A 14961-nucleotide genomic window follows, 5' to 3' on the forward strand; every position below is an offset into this window, starting at 1 on the left:
CCCAAGCTTGAGGATGCTATGTTTGATGAAGATGATGTTTTTGAGAATATATTTTCTGCAATTAATGTTTGTCCCAAGCTTGGGGATGCTACTCTTAATGAAGATGATATTTTTAGTCTCCCAAGTTTTGATATGCAAGTTTATAATAACGATAGCATACCTCCTACTTATGATGATTATTGTGATGATACTTATGCTATAAAAATTAGTGATTATATTTATAAAAATTGTCATGATTATGATTACCCCTTCTCTAAACATTACTCTTTTAATGTGGAAACAATTTATAGTATTCGAGTTTCCTATGAGACTCCCACTATTCCGACTGAGAAGAATTTTGCTTATGTGGAGAGTAATAAATTTTCTATGCTTGTAGATCATGAAAAGAATGCTTTAGGTACTGGTTATATTGTTGAATTAATTCATGATTCTACTGAAAATTATTATGAGGGAGGAATTTATGCCTGTAGGAATTGCAATAATATTAAGTTTCCTCTCTATGTGCTTAAAGTTTTGAAGTTATGCTTGTTTTACCTTCCTATGCAAGTTGATTCTTGTTTCCACAAGTTGTTTGCTCACAAAATCCCTATGTATAGGAAGAGGGTTAGGCTTAAATGTGCTAGTCATATTTGTCATGATGCTCTCTTTATGTTACAATTCTTATCCTTTATGTGAGCATCATTGAAATCATCATGCCTAGCAAGGGGCGTTAAACGATAGCGCTTGTTGGGAGGCAACCCAACTTTATTTTTATTCCTTCATTTTTGTTCCTGTTTATTAATAAATAATTCATCTATACTCTGTTTAGATGTGTTTTTATGCTTTTAGTTAGTGTTTGTGCCAAGTAGAACCTTTGGGAAGACTTGCGGAGAGTCTTGTTCATCATGCTGTAAAAAACAGAAACTTTAGCGCTCACGAGAATTGCTGCCATTTTTATTTGGAGAGTGCTATTTAGTTAATTATTTTTTAATATTATTATTAGATAAATTCCTCAGGTCCAGCAATTTATTTGAGAATTTTATGAGTTCCAGAAGTATACGTTTGATCCAGATTACTACAGACTGTTCTGTTTTTGACAGATTCTGTTTTTCATGTGTTGTTTACTTATTTTGATGAATGTATGGCTAGTAAAAGAGTTTAGAAACCATAGAGAAGTTGGAATAAAGTAGTTTTAACACCAATATAAATAAATAATGAGTTCATTAGAGTACCTAAGTGGTGATTTATTTTCTTATACTAACGGAGCTTATGAGTTTTCTGTTAAGTTTTGTGTTGTGAAGTTTTCAAGTTTTGGGTAAAGATTCGATGGACTATGGAATAACGAGTGGAAAGAGCCTAAGATTGGGGATGCCCAAGGAACCCTAAGGTAATATACAAGGACAACCAAGATCCTAAGCTTGGGGATGCCCCGGAAGGCATCCCCTCTTTCGTCTTCGTTCATCGGTAACTTTACTTGGAGCTATATTTTTATTCGCCACATGATATGTGTTTTGCTTGGAGCGTCATTTTATTTTCATCGGTACCATTTACGCTCACTTTTATCATTAGTTACCTTGCTGTTTTTATAATTTCAGATTACAAAAACCTTTATCCACTATCCATATACCACTTGTATCACCATCTCTTCACCGAACTAGTGCACCTATACAATTTACCATTGTATTGGGTGTGTTGGGGACACAAGAGACTCTTTGTTATTTGGTTGTAGGGTTGCTTGAGAGAGACCATCTTCATCATACGCCTCCTACGGATTGATAAACCTTAGGTCATCCACTTGAGGGAAATTTCCTACTGTCCTACAAACCTCTGCACTTGGGGGCCCAACAACGTCTACAAGAAGAAGGTTGTGTAGTAGACATCATGTACACACTCAGTTTACTATTGAATCCAGTTCCCCAAGAGCTGAAAAATGAACTGTTGCTGCCGTCTACCCACTTGTTCACTTGAAGAGACTCCAATGGCGATCCGAGGGGTGAGCCTGATGGATATGGACTTCAACAAGGAGTTCACCTTTGAGTTTGCCATTCAGTCCCATGGCCGCACCAAGTTGAATGTGATGTACACCAATGATCCGAACTCGATGAAGCTCTGCCTCACCGAGTTCAAGCAATACCTACATGACGAGAAAGCACAAGGTCGCAATACTAGACCTTGTACCCATCCATTCGTCTCCTGACAGGGACCAGCGGATCGCCGTCGCCCAGGTATGCATGTGTGATGAGGTTCTCATCTACCACTACTGTAGGGTCATCAAAGGTTCTGGAGCATTCGCCCGTTTCACCGGCAGCGCCGACTGCACCTTTGCTACAGTGGAGAGAAGGAAGAACGCGATGATCCGGCCATCTGGTGCAACAAGCTTGTCGACATCCGGAAGCAATACAAGATCATAGGCAACGGGCAAGAGAAGGACTCCGTGGTTGACCTCGCCGATACCATGATCGACCCCTGATACGCCAACATGAAAGAAGACAACGATACCAAGGACTTGAACATGAGGTACCTCTGAATCTAGCCTGCATAACCTACGCGGCCAAGGACACATACGCATGCTACGACATGTACAGGCGGATCTTGGACATGAGGGCGTGTCTGCTTCCCATAATCGATGAGTACACGGACAGCTGCAGCATCATGATCAAGCATGCCAGGAAGGTCTAGATGTTGTACTTTATCTGTTTAAGCACCTTTATCATTGTAGTGTTTCATGCATTAGCCTATGTGTCGTAATTATCTGTTTTGTCCGAAATATTTTTCTAAGAACCCATTAACATGTTTGCTTTTTAGTGGCTATTTGCTTATGTATGTAACTAGTTCACTCGGTTGTCGTGCTTTGGATCTCCTTCCTCCCAACATATCCCCTTCTCAGGTGGACCCAGCAGGTCTCGTACACAGACATATGGGACCAACCACCTACCCATTTGTATTTCTTTATTTTGTTCAATCTTTCGTACTCTTCCTATACAGCAGCTGACGGAACTGCCGCGCACACCTCGGTGACCCATCATAGCCTATGGCGTTGTCCAGGCCATCCCTCTACTCCCAGACATTGTCCGGCGGCGGCAACTCCATCGGCCCATCCTGCACCCGAACAAGTCAACCCTCATACTCCCCTCTGCCTACATCTTCCCCCGCTCCGGTTCGTTCGGTCCAAGGTCTCGACGTCGTCCGCCGCCTTGGTGCTCTCGCTGCGCCGCCGCCGTCTGTCGTTCCCAACATGGTCAGCAAAACAAGAGGAACCAGGAGATGACTATTCGTTGAGAGGCTGACAGTCCCGGCCCCACCAGGTCCATGGCCTAGGTTTTGTTGTTTAACATGGGCAGCCCATGACATGTTTCAACTTTTTTTGGATCCAGCAGGTATCAAGCAGCCTCTGGGCCTCCCAGCCTAGCTTGCCTATAACATCATCAGCCCAAGTTATGTTTGTTTTTTCAAGATGATGCACAGTTCAGTTCTATTTTTCTATAAGAATGCAAAACCGAGCCTATGTTTTCCCTTCTATAATAGTATATATATATATATATATATATCTTATTTTATTACACACACACACACACACACACATATATATATAATAGAGACAAAATAAGGTTCCGTTAACCCTATCGTTCGTCCAACCATTTTATAGACCATCCCACTTCCTTTATTTTTCATTTTCATTAATCCTATATCTAAATTTTCTCCCACTTTCTTTTTCGATGTAATCTGAGTTTTCTCCCAGTACTTTTCCCTAGAACCAACTCAACTGTCCCATGACTAGCCCAAAAAAATAATAATACCCCATGTCCTATTGACTCATCAAATTAAAATGATATTTTGTTTTGTAAATCGAAAGTTCTTACAAAATAATAATAATTGTTTATATATAACTTGGCAAGTTAACTCCTAGTGATTGCGTACATAAGCTTGCAAAGGTTTTACTGACCAATGCAGTAATAGACGTGCAATCATGTGTTTATATTTTTATAACATTTCTCCGTCCATCCCAACATGATATTTTCACCCAGCCTAGCAAGTACATGGATTTCGATAAAAATGCAAATGGGCTTTAAATTCTGCCATAATATATAAACGGGCTACATAGATGCTACATCATTGTTTCAGCCAGCCCACCAAATGGACTAACAAAACCAAATGGACTGGCTGACATGTGGGACAGTAGGTCGAAGCCTAAGCACTTTCGCCAAAAAAATACAAATGTCGAAGCCTAAGAAAAGGCGTTGGATTTACATCCAACGGCCGGCATTCTTCTTCAATCTCTCGTCTTCTCCCCCCAACGCTGTCGGGACCGCCTGCTCCAGCCTCCAGCATCCAGCGGCGCTGTTTTGCGTGCCTCGCAGCGAAACGCTACCCTGCCGACGGCCAGGCCATCCCTCCACTGCTCCGCACCCCCTGTTATTCTCTACCGAGTGTAGGCCCACCCCGGACCCGAACCATTCAAGTTTCCCACTCCTCTTCGTCTGCGACTCCACTGTCGTGTCTTCCCCATCTCCAGGGCGTTCCAGTCTAGGGCCTCGTCGTTGTTCACCGGCTTGGTGCAGGGTGTGGTCAACATGGTCAACAAACGAGAGTCATTGGGGATGCCCCGAATGGCATCCCCTCTTTCGTCTTCTTCTATCGGTAACTTTACTTGAGGCTATATTTTTATTCACCACATGATATGTGTTTTTCTTCGAGCGTCTTGTATGATTTGAGTCTTTGCTTTTTAGTTTACCACAATCATCCTTGCTGTACACACTTTTTGGGAGAGACACACATGAATTGGAATTTATTAGAATACTCTATGTGCTTCACTTATATGTTTTGAGCTAGATAATTTTGCTCTAGTGCTTCACATATATCTTTTAGAGCACGGTGGTGGTTTTATTTTATAGAAATTATTGATCTCTCATGCTTCACTTATATTATTTTGAGAGTCCTTTAGAACATCATGGTAATTTGCTTTGGTTATGAAACTAGTCCTAATATGATAGGCATCCAAGATGGGTATAATAAAAACTATCATAGAAAGTGCATTGAATACTATGAGAAGTTTGATACTTGGTAATTGTTTTGAGATATAAAGGTGGTGATATTAAAGTTGTGCTAGTTGAGTAGTTGTGAATTTGAGAAATACTTGTCTTGAAGATTGCAAGTCCCGCAGCATGCACATATGGTAACCGTTGTGTAACAAATTTGAAACATGAGGTGTTCTTTGATTGTCCTCCTTATGAGTGGCAGTCGGGGAGGAGCGATGGTCTTTTCCTACCAATCTATCCCCCTAGGAGCATGCGCGTAATGCTTGGTTTTTGATGACTTGTAGATTTTTGCAATAAGTATGTGAGTTATTTATGACTAATGTTGAGTCCATGGATTATACGCACTCTCACCCTTCCATCATTGCTAGCCTCTTCGGTACCATGCATTGCCCTTTCTCACCTTGAGAGTTGGTGAAAACTTCGCCAGTGCATCCAAACCACGTGATATGATATGCTCTATCACACATAAACCTCCTTATATCTTCCTCAAAACAGCCACCATACCTACCTATTATGGCATTTCCATAGCCATACCGAGATATATTGCCACGCAACTTTCCACCGTTTCATTCATGACACGCTTCATCATTGTCATATTGCTTTGCATGATCATTTAGTTGACATCGTATTTGTGGCAAATCCACCATGCATAATTTATCATACATGTCACTCTTGATTCATTGCCCTTCCCGGTACATCGCCGGAGGCATTCATATAGTCATATTTTGTTCTAGTATCGAGTTGTAATCATTGAGTTGTGAATAAATAGAAGTGTGATGATCATTGTTAATAGAGAATTGTCCCAAAAAATAAGAGAAAGGCCAAATAAAAAAAGAAAGCCCCCCCCCAAAGAGAAAAGAAATAAAAAGGGGCAATGCTACTATCCTTTTTTCCACACTTGTGCTTCAAAGTGGCACCATGATCTTTATGATAGAGAGTCTCTTGTTTTGTCACTTTCATATACTAGTGGGAATTTTTCATTATAGAATTTGGCTTGTATATTCCAACAATGGGCTTCCTCAAATGCCCTAGGTCTTCGTGAGCAAGCAAGTTGGATGCACACCCACTTAGTTTCTTTTGTTGAGCTTTCATACATTTATAGCTCTAGTGCATGCGTTGCATGGCAATCCCTACTCCTTGCATAGACATCAATTGATGGGCATCTCCCTAGCCCATTGATTAGCCGCGTCGATCTGAGACTTTCTCCCTTTTGTCTTCTCCACATAACCCCCTATCATTATTCTATTCCACCCATAGTGCTATATCCATGGCTCATGCTCATGTATTGCGTGAAAGTTGAAAAAAGTTTGAGATTACTAAAGTATGAAACAATTGCTTGGCTTGTCATCGGGGTTGTGCATGATGGGAGCATTCTTGTGTGACTAAAATGGAGCATGACCAAACTATATGATTTTGTATGGGTGAACTTTCTTTTGCCATGTTATTTTGAGAAGACATGATTGCTTAGTTAGTATGCTTGAAGTATTATTATTTTTATGTCAGTATTAAACTTTTGTCTTGAATCTTTCGGATCTGAACATTCATGCCACAATAAAGAAAATTACATTGAGAATTATGCTAGGTAGCATTCCACATCAAAAATTCTGTATTTATCATTTACCTACTCGAGGACGAGCAGGAATTAAGCTTGGGGATGCTTGATACGTCTCCAATGTATCTATAATTTTTTATTGTTCCATGCTATTATATTATCTGATTTGGATGTTTATGGGCTTAATTATACACTTATATATTTTTGGGACTATCCTACTAACCCAAGGCCGAGTGCAAATTGTTGTTTTTTGCCTATTTCAGTGTTTCGCAGAAAAGGAATATCAAACAGAATCCAAACGGAATGAAACCTTCGGGAGAGTTATTTTTGGAATAAACATGATCCAGGGGACTTGGAGTGGACGTCGAGAAATGAACGGGGAGGCCACGAGGCAGGGAGTCGTGGACGCGCCCCCAACCCTGGGTGCGCCCCCACCCTCGTGGGCCCCTCGTAGCTCCACCGACCTACTTCTTCCTCCTATATATACCCATATACCCCGAAAACATCGAGGAGCACTGAGGGAGTCCTGGACTAAGGGGTCCTCGGGCGTCCGACCTGTTATCTATGGGCCGGACTGATGGGTTGTGAAGATATGAAGACCGAAGACTGTACCCATGTCTGGTTGAGACTCTCCTTGATGTGGAAGGTAAGCTTGGCGAACAACTATGAAGATTCCCTCTTATGTAACCGACTCTATGTAACCCTAGATCCCCCCGGTGTCTATGTAAACCGAAGGGTGTAGTCCGGAAAGGATATACTCAATACCTTAGTCACATAGGCTAGACTTCTAGGGTTTAGCCATTATGATCTTGTGGTAGATCAACTCTTGTAATACTCGTATTCATAAATATCAATCAAGCAGGACGTAGGGTATTACCTCCATCAATAGGGCCCGGACCTGGATAAAACTTTGTGTCCCCTGTCTCCTGTTACTATCAACCTTAGACGCACAGTTCGGGACACCCTACTCGAGATCCGCCGGTTTTGACACCGACATTGGTGCTTTCATTGAGAGTTCCACGGTGCCGCTGTCATAGAGGTTGATGGCTCGCCTTATCGTCAAGGAAAATATCACCTCAGGAGGAGCTCGGCCTCGGGCCAAACCTCCAGCTGGGCGGTTTTACCATGATCGCCCACTCGGCCTCTGAGCCGACGAGGATGACCTCCCCAGTCATCAAAAAAGGTATCCGTGTTGATTCTGAATACACCAAACGGATGGATCCGACAAAGTTATCGTCTTTGAACGAACTCCTAGATCGCATCACCGCCGTGGGAGTCGCTGCAGACTATGATCGGATTGGGCTTAAACCCGACTAGAGAGAGATTAATTCTCCACCGATCACCCACCAAATAGCTATAGTCGAGGAGCAAGATAACCCTCCCTCTATACTGAGGACAAATTACATTCGGATCTCTGACCTCGAGAAGCCAGACACTTAACGGCAGAAAGACACGCCTCATCCTCCAAACTTGGAGTCGGACGGCGGGCTTCAAAAATCAGAAGATACTCCGGAATGCGGACTGTTCAGTCCGGAAACACCTCAGACTCCGGATCATCGATCGGGTCAGGGTTAAGATTCCACTCCACCCACCCACCGAGACATAAGCGCTCTTGCAAGCATCCAACAGCAGCCCCAGGAAACGGTCCACCACTTTTGGGCCAGATTCCTCCTTGTCAAGGACAAGGTCAAAGATTGCCACGACGAGGACACAATAGCAGCACTCCGCAACAATTGCACGAACGAAGGACTCCTCAATGCCATTAATCACCGCCACATACTACTCTTTGCCGACTTGGCAACTATTGTACAAAAGTACAGCACAATGGAGAGCGCCTGGAGAGATCAGACAGTCTGGGGGCTATTGGTCCCAACTCAACCACTGGTCTAGGCAAAAAGGGTGCACCCCTGTAACGCGCCCAGACCAATAGGCAAAAAATGCAAACCCATTACGCGGCGCGGAACCGTTCTGGAGGGATGGCTTGATGGCCCATGCAAAATACACACCACACCAGATACCATACCAACCCAGAGCCTTAGAGCATGTTGGATACTCCAGCAGGTAGCCAAAAACGGCAACGACATCCTCACCAAAGAAACCCCAAAGCAACACACCCTCCAGAAGACGACAAGCCCAGAGTCCTGACAGTCTTTGAGACATTCACTTCAAACAATAGGCGCAAAAGAGCACTCCGCGAACTCGCCGAAGTCTGCCAGATCGCAACAATAAACCCTTGGAACGACACAACGATAACATTTAGCGCTGGCGACGAACCAAAACACAGGACAGTCTGAACACCAGCTACCTTGGTCCTCAGCCCAATTGTGGATGGCTTTCGGCTCACCAAGGTTCTCATGGACGGCGGCAGCGGACTGAACCTCATCTATGAGGATACAATACGAAAAATGGAAATAGACAGGAGCCGCATCGAGCAAATTAGCACGACCTTCCGACGAATCATTCCCAGTCGGGAGGCACGGTGTGCGGGAAAAATCACGCTCGACGTGGTATTCAGCACGCCGGAGAACTATCGGTCCGAAGAGATAACCTTCCAGGTGGCCCCCTTCAATAGCGGATATCACGCCCTCTTAGGGTGAGATGCATTTACGTGCTTTCAAGCAATACCCCATTACGGGTACATGAAGCTTAAGATGCCCGGGCCCAACGGTATAATCCCTCTAGTTAGTGATCCGGACATAGCACTCCGCGCCAAGAATAAAACCGCGTCCCTGGCCCTTGAGGCATTATTTGAAGCCCTCGCGGCCGAAGAGTTAACCACGCCGCGCTCCATGGTGGACAAAGATGATGTGGTCCTAGAAAAATGACCCAAATCCACCTCATTCAAACTGGCAGAAGAAATAGTCAAATTCCAAGTCCATCCAACGGACCCCAAGAAGACAGCATCCATCGGAGCACAACTAGACCCGACGGTTGACACCGCTCTACGAGAGTTCCTGCGCGAGAATTGGGATATATTCGCTTGGCACCCTTCCAATATGCCAGGAATCCCACACGAGTTGGCCGAACATAGCCTCAATATATTGAAGGGACACAAGCCGGTCAAGGAAACACTTCAGCGCTTTTCCGAACCCAAAGGCCAAGCTATGGGGGAAGAGCTAGCCAAGTTAATCGAGGTCGGGTTCATTAGAGAAATAAAACATACAGACTGGCTAGCAAATTTGGAGATGGTACCAAAGAAGGACAAATCCTGGCGCCTGTGCGTCGATTTCAAAGACCTCAACAAGGCATGCCCCAAGGATCCCTTCCCCCTCCCCCGCATCGATCAAATCATTTACGCCACCGCAGGACATGACTCACTATGTTTTCTTGACGCATATTCCGGAACCATCAAATCAAAATGAAGGAATCCGACCAAGCAATAGCAGCATTCATCACCGCGTATGGGCCATTCTGCTTCAACACCATGCCCTTCGGGCTCAAGAACGCTGGCGCCACATACCAACGCATGATTGAAACATGCCTGGAGAAACAGATCGGCAAAACAGTTGAAGCTTATGTGGACGACGTCGTCATCAAAACTAGGCACGTCGAAACACTAATAGACGATTTACGTCTCACATTCGACAACCTCCGCATGTATGACATTAAGCTCAATCCGGAAAAATGCATTTCCGGCATCCCTGCTGGAAAGATGCTGGGCTTCATCGTTTCCAATAGAGGAATTGAGGCAAACCCAACCAAAATCTGAGCTTTGTCACAATTGGCTAAGCCAATAGACCTTAAACAAGTTCAAAAGCTCGCGGGTTGCGTAGCAGCTCTAAGCCGCTTTATCTCTAGATTGGGAGAAAAGGCACTGCCACTCTATCACCTTCTACGGTGAACCGGCCACTTCGAGTGGACGGACATGGCAACAGCTGGACTGGAGGAAATAAAAGCCCTTCTTGCGAGGAATCCAATCCTGGCCGCACCAAACATTGGCGAACCGATGTTATTATACATATCGGCAACACATCAGGTGGTGAGCACCGTACTCGTCGTCGAACGAGAACAGGACGGGCATAAATTCCTGCTTCAGAAGCCAGTATACTACGTATCTACTATCCTTACACCATGCTGATCCCGGTACCCTCATTATCAAAAGATAGCATACGCGGTCTTCATGGCATCCCGAAAGCTCTGTCACTACTTTCAGGAGTGTTCGATCACAGTGGCCTCCGAAGTACCACTCAATGACATTATAACAACCACAATGCTATGGGCCAGATTGCCAAATGGACCATCGAGCTCCTCCCATTTGACATTACATATCAACCACGTCGAGCTATCAAATCCCAGGTACTGGCCGACTTCGTCGCCGAATGGACAGAGGCCGAACTCCCTAAAGAGTATGGCACATACTCCAATTGGGTCATGTATTTTGACGGCTCCAAAATGCTGGCAGTGTTAGGAGCAGGCATTGTTTTAACGTCCCCTACTGGAGACGTTGTTCAGTACGTCCTCCAAGTACTGTACACAGACTCCAACAAAGCAGCCGAATACGAGGCCTTATTACATGGTCTCCGGATGGCTGTCTCCATGGGCATACAACGCCTAGAGGTGCATGGGGACTCAAACTTGGCAATATCTCAAGTAAATGGATACTTCGACGCCAAAGATCTGAAGATGGCAACATATCGTAACGCAGCCATAAAAATGTCGGCCCCGTTCGAGGGGCTCGAGTTCCATCATGTGGCTCGAGAAAGTAATCAAGCGGTGGATGTTCTTGCTCGTATCGGCGCTAAGCGTGACCTCGTCCCACCTAATATCTTTCTGGAAAGGGTTTTTAAGTCATCTGTGGTGTGGCAGGGGGAAAACAACAATACTAGTACGGATCCAAACATAACCCCAGATTCCGGAAACACCGACGCCGTTGGGGGCTCAGCCACCGAAATAACACCGTCGGCACATCTCATCATGGCAGTCATTGCCCCATGGACTGAACCCTTCCTGGCCTACCTTAACAGGAAGGAACTTCCTGAGGACCAGGATGAGGCCCGCCACATTGTCCGACGTTCAAAAGCTTACAAGGTTCATGATGGAGAACTCTATAAGAAAAGCGCTACCGGAGTCCTTCAACGATGTATATCCGCGGAAGAGGGGCGGCAGATCTTGGTTGAAATTCATGCCGGACTCGGCGGTCACCACGCCGCAGCTCGGTCCCTTGTTAGCAAGGCCTTCCGTACATGGTTTTATTGTCCGACGGCCCGAGCTGATGCACAGTACCTTGTCCAACATTGCATCAGATGCCAACTCTTTGCCAACCAAAGCCATATGCCCCCACTGCCTTACAAACAATCCCCATCACTTGGCCTTTTGCGGTCCGGGGGCTCGATATGGTCGGACCCCTTAAAGGGGGAATTCATAAGAGAAAGTATCTACTGGTCATGGTGGATAAATTCACTAAGTGGATAGAGGCCAAACCAGTCAAAACGGCCGAAGCGGGGCCAGTAATAGATTTCATATACGGCGTGGTACACCGTTATGGTGTCCCGCACAGTATAATCACTGATAATGGCTCCAACTATATAGCCGATGAGGTGAAAACCTGGTGCGCTAATCTAGGCATTAAGCTCGATCACGCCTCTGTCTATCACCCGCAGACAAACGGTCAAGTCAAATGGGCTAATGGTCATATTATGAGCGGCATCAACCCAGACTAGTGCGCTCTTGGAAGGAATCGGAAAAGCACTGGGTGGAGGAACTTGACTCCGTACTCTAGGGGCCGCGGACCATTCCCAACCGCACTACCGGATATACACCCTTCTTCATGGTGTACGGTGCGGAAGCAGTGTTACCTGCGATATTATTCATGACTCACCTCGAGTGCGTATGTACGAAGAGAGAGAAGCCGAGCTAGATCGGCAGGACGGCTTAGATACCTTGGAGGAGGAGCGCGATGTCGCAAAAGCCCGTTCCGCATATTATCAACAGCAGGCTCGCAAGTACCAAAGCAGAGAAGCGCGGGCCAAGACTTATAACGTTGGCAAACTCGTTTTACGCTTGCCGGAGAAGAAAAAGGACAAACTCAAGCTCAAGTGGGAGGGTCCCTTCATCATTGATGAAGTTCTCACCGGAGGAGCATACCGCCTACGTGATCCGTCAGACAATCACCTGGAGTCGAACCCCTGGAACGCGGCCAGAGTACGACGATTTTATGCCTAGCGCCGAACTCTGTGTTCGTTTCCTCCCCCTGTTAGTACAGTTATTTTTCTTCCCTCTCTTTTCGTTTTTACCTTTTTTTGTTTTTTTCTTTGGCCTTACGGCTTTAGTACGGCTAGACCATCCCTACCTGATGCGTACATCTCTAAATATGTACGTTCATTATACCCGGGGGCTTCTCGTACAGAAGCTTGCGACTATTCTTCGGGCACCAAGCTCAGCTCATATGCGTTCTTTCCATATGTACCTTTTCTTCGCCATTATATGCATTGATATGACTTAAGTTTTGTCCAAGCTGGGTTGCCTGGCTCCTGTTCTTATGCCCTACGTTCCCGTTAGTTTGGCTAGGGCATAAAGGGAGCACCTCTGCGATTGTTACTGTTGGGTCATCCGGATGTGTACCTCAGACTGGGTGAAGCCAAAAGCTAGAGTTCTTAAGGGAATATTCGGTCGGCGGATTAAATGTGTTTCCGCATTCACTCCATTGTGAACCCCAGATGTTACTTACTCTAAGAGTTTTTCAATTACAGTTCAGACATGCACATTAAATGCATGCACACCAAGGGAAAGGAACCCTTAACAGAACTATTCTCTCTAGAAGATGTTTCTTACATCATGTAATATAACATAACTATCTAGATACACATTGTCTGTTCGAGGAACTATGACCCCTACGCCTGGTTTCCACGCATACCCCGGTATATTCTGCCGCTAGGGTATTCGGAAACACTCTGCACCTTCGGGTCCAGTGGTTGAAGCGAAAAGGTCGGCGATGACAATTGTCTTTATTATCCAGCTAGAAGGAAAGTACATATTCACTCACGACTCAAACACTTCCTGCTTTATACCATCTAAAAGGCGGTCTAATTTACAATCCTGTTGGGAATATTTGGCGGCCACCTCTACTTGGTCATATACTAAACTAACGGGAATTTCTTTCCCATTCGACCCTAGCGGTCTGACACGAGCCATGTGATTAGGATCGAGCTTGGTATATCGTGTCTTCACCATGGCCCAGGCCTCTCACGCACCCTCTCGGCAGGCCGATATCTTCCACAGTCAGATACGCCGCCACGCTCCCTTGAACAACTCTACTAGTTTCTCCATACTTTCTAGAAGGGAGTCGGATGGCCATAAGGCCTTGGCTACACTCCGCATCGCCTGCCGAGCTTGCTCGTGCAACCGCGACAGCCCTTGCAGAAGATCACTTGATGATCCGGACACCTCCTCTTCGGGGCGGTTCGTCAATATACCTGCAATTACAACTATATCAACCACTGTTACCTCCAAACTATTATATGATAAAAGCGGCCACACACTGAATATGCCGCCTCGCAGCTTCTTGTCCTCCTTCACAGAGTCCGCTAGCTGAGCTCGCACATCTTTCAGTTCGGCGCCCAGTTTGGTGTTCGAATCCTGGAGTTTCTTTTTCTCTTGAACGACTTTTGTTAATACACGCTCGCGCGCTGCTAGTAGCTTTTTGGCTCCGTGTTCTTCGCTTCAAGCGGCGTCCAGCTACTCTTGTAATTGGTCTAACAACCCAACACAAAGATAAGCACCCAGATTCACACAATCAGTGTATTATTATGATTCTCTATAGAGGGAAATATTACCGGGAGATGCCTTGTATTTCTCCAGTTCGGTAATGGCAGCAAGCAGCCGACGCTGACACTTTTCTAGTTCCTGAGCTAACAGGGTGTTCTTTTCCATAAGCACCTGGTTGTACATTGATCCTTAAATTAGTTGTTTCAACTCCTTTAAGTCTCGGGGGCTACTGGCATATGGTTATCATAGTCAGACAAAACAAATTTACCTATAGATCTTTCAAATGCTGCCTTATGGCCCTGTTAAGCCCATCTCGAGCAGCTCAGATGTATGCATCGGCCGAGCCAAAGGCGTTAAACGACTCTTATGAAAAACCAGGGTCTTGTAAAATGGCCCGGCAGTGCCGATGATTCATGGCACTCTCCACTTCCGAGTTGGTGACGGATACATCATCCGAGTCCTCGGCTGGAGGACAGTCCAGCGTCACCCCTGCATCAGCCCACGTCTTCACGGCAGGATTTGAATCCTGGCTGCGGGAAGTACGGCCGCTCGAACCTCCGGATATAGTCCGACGCACCTTTTTCCTGACACATGGAAAATGGGAGGGTCATGGTTGGACGTGAATGCCCAGGTGCACATTGGTAAATTCATACCTCTTCGATGAAGGACCGGCCGTGTCATCGTTTGCTT

The sequence above is a fragment of the Triticum urartu genome, chromosome 7 (assembly GCF_003073215.2).
Source record: "Triticum urartu cultivar G1812 chromosome 7, Tu2.1, whole genome shotgun sequence".
In the NCBI taxonomy this organism is placed as follows: Eukaryota; Viridiplantae; Streptophyta; class Magnoliopsida; order Poales; family Poaceae; genus Triticum; species Triticum urartu.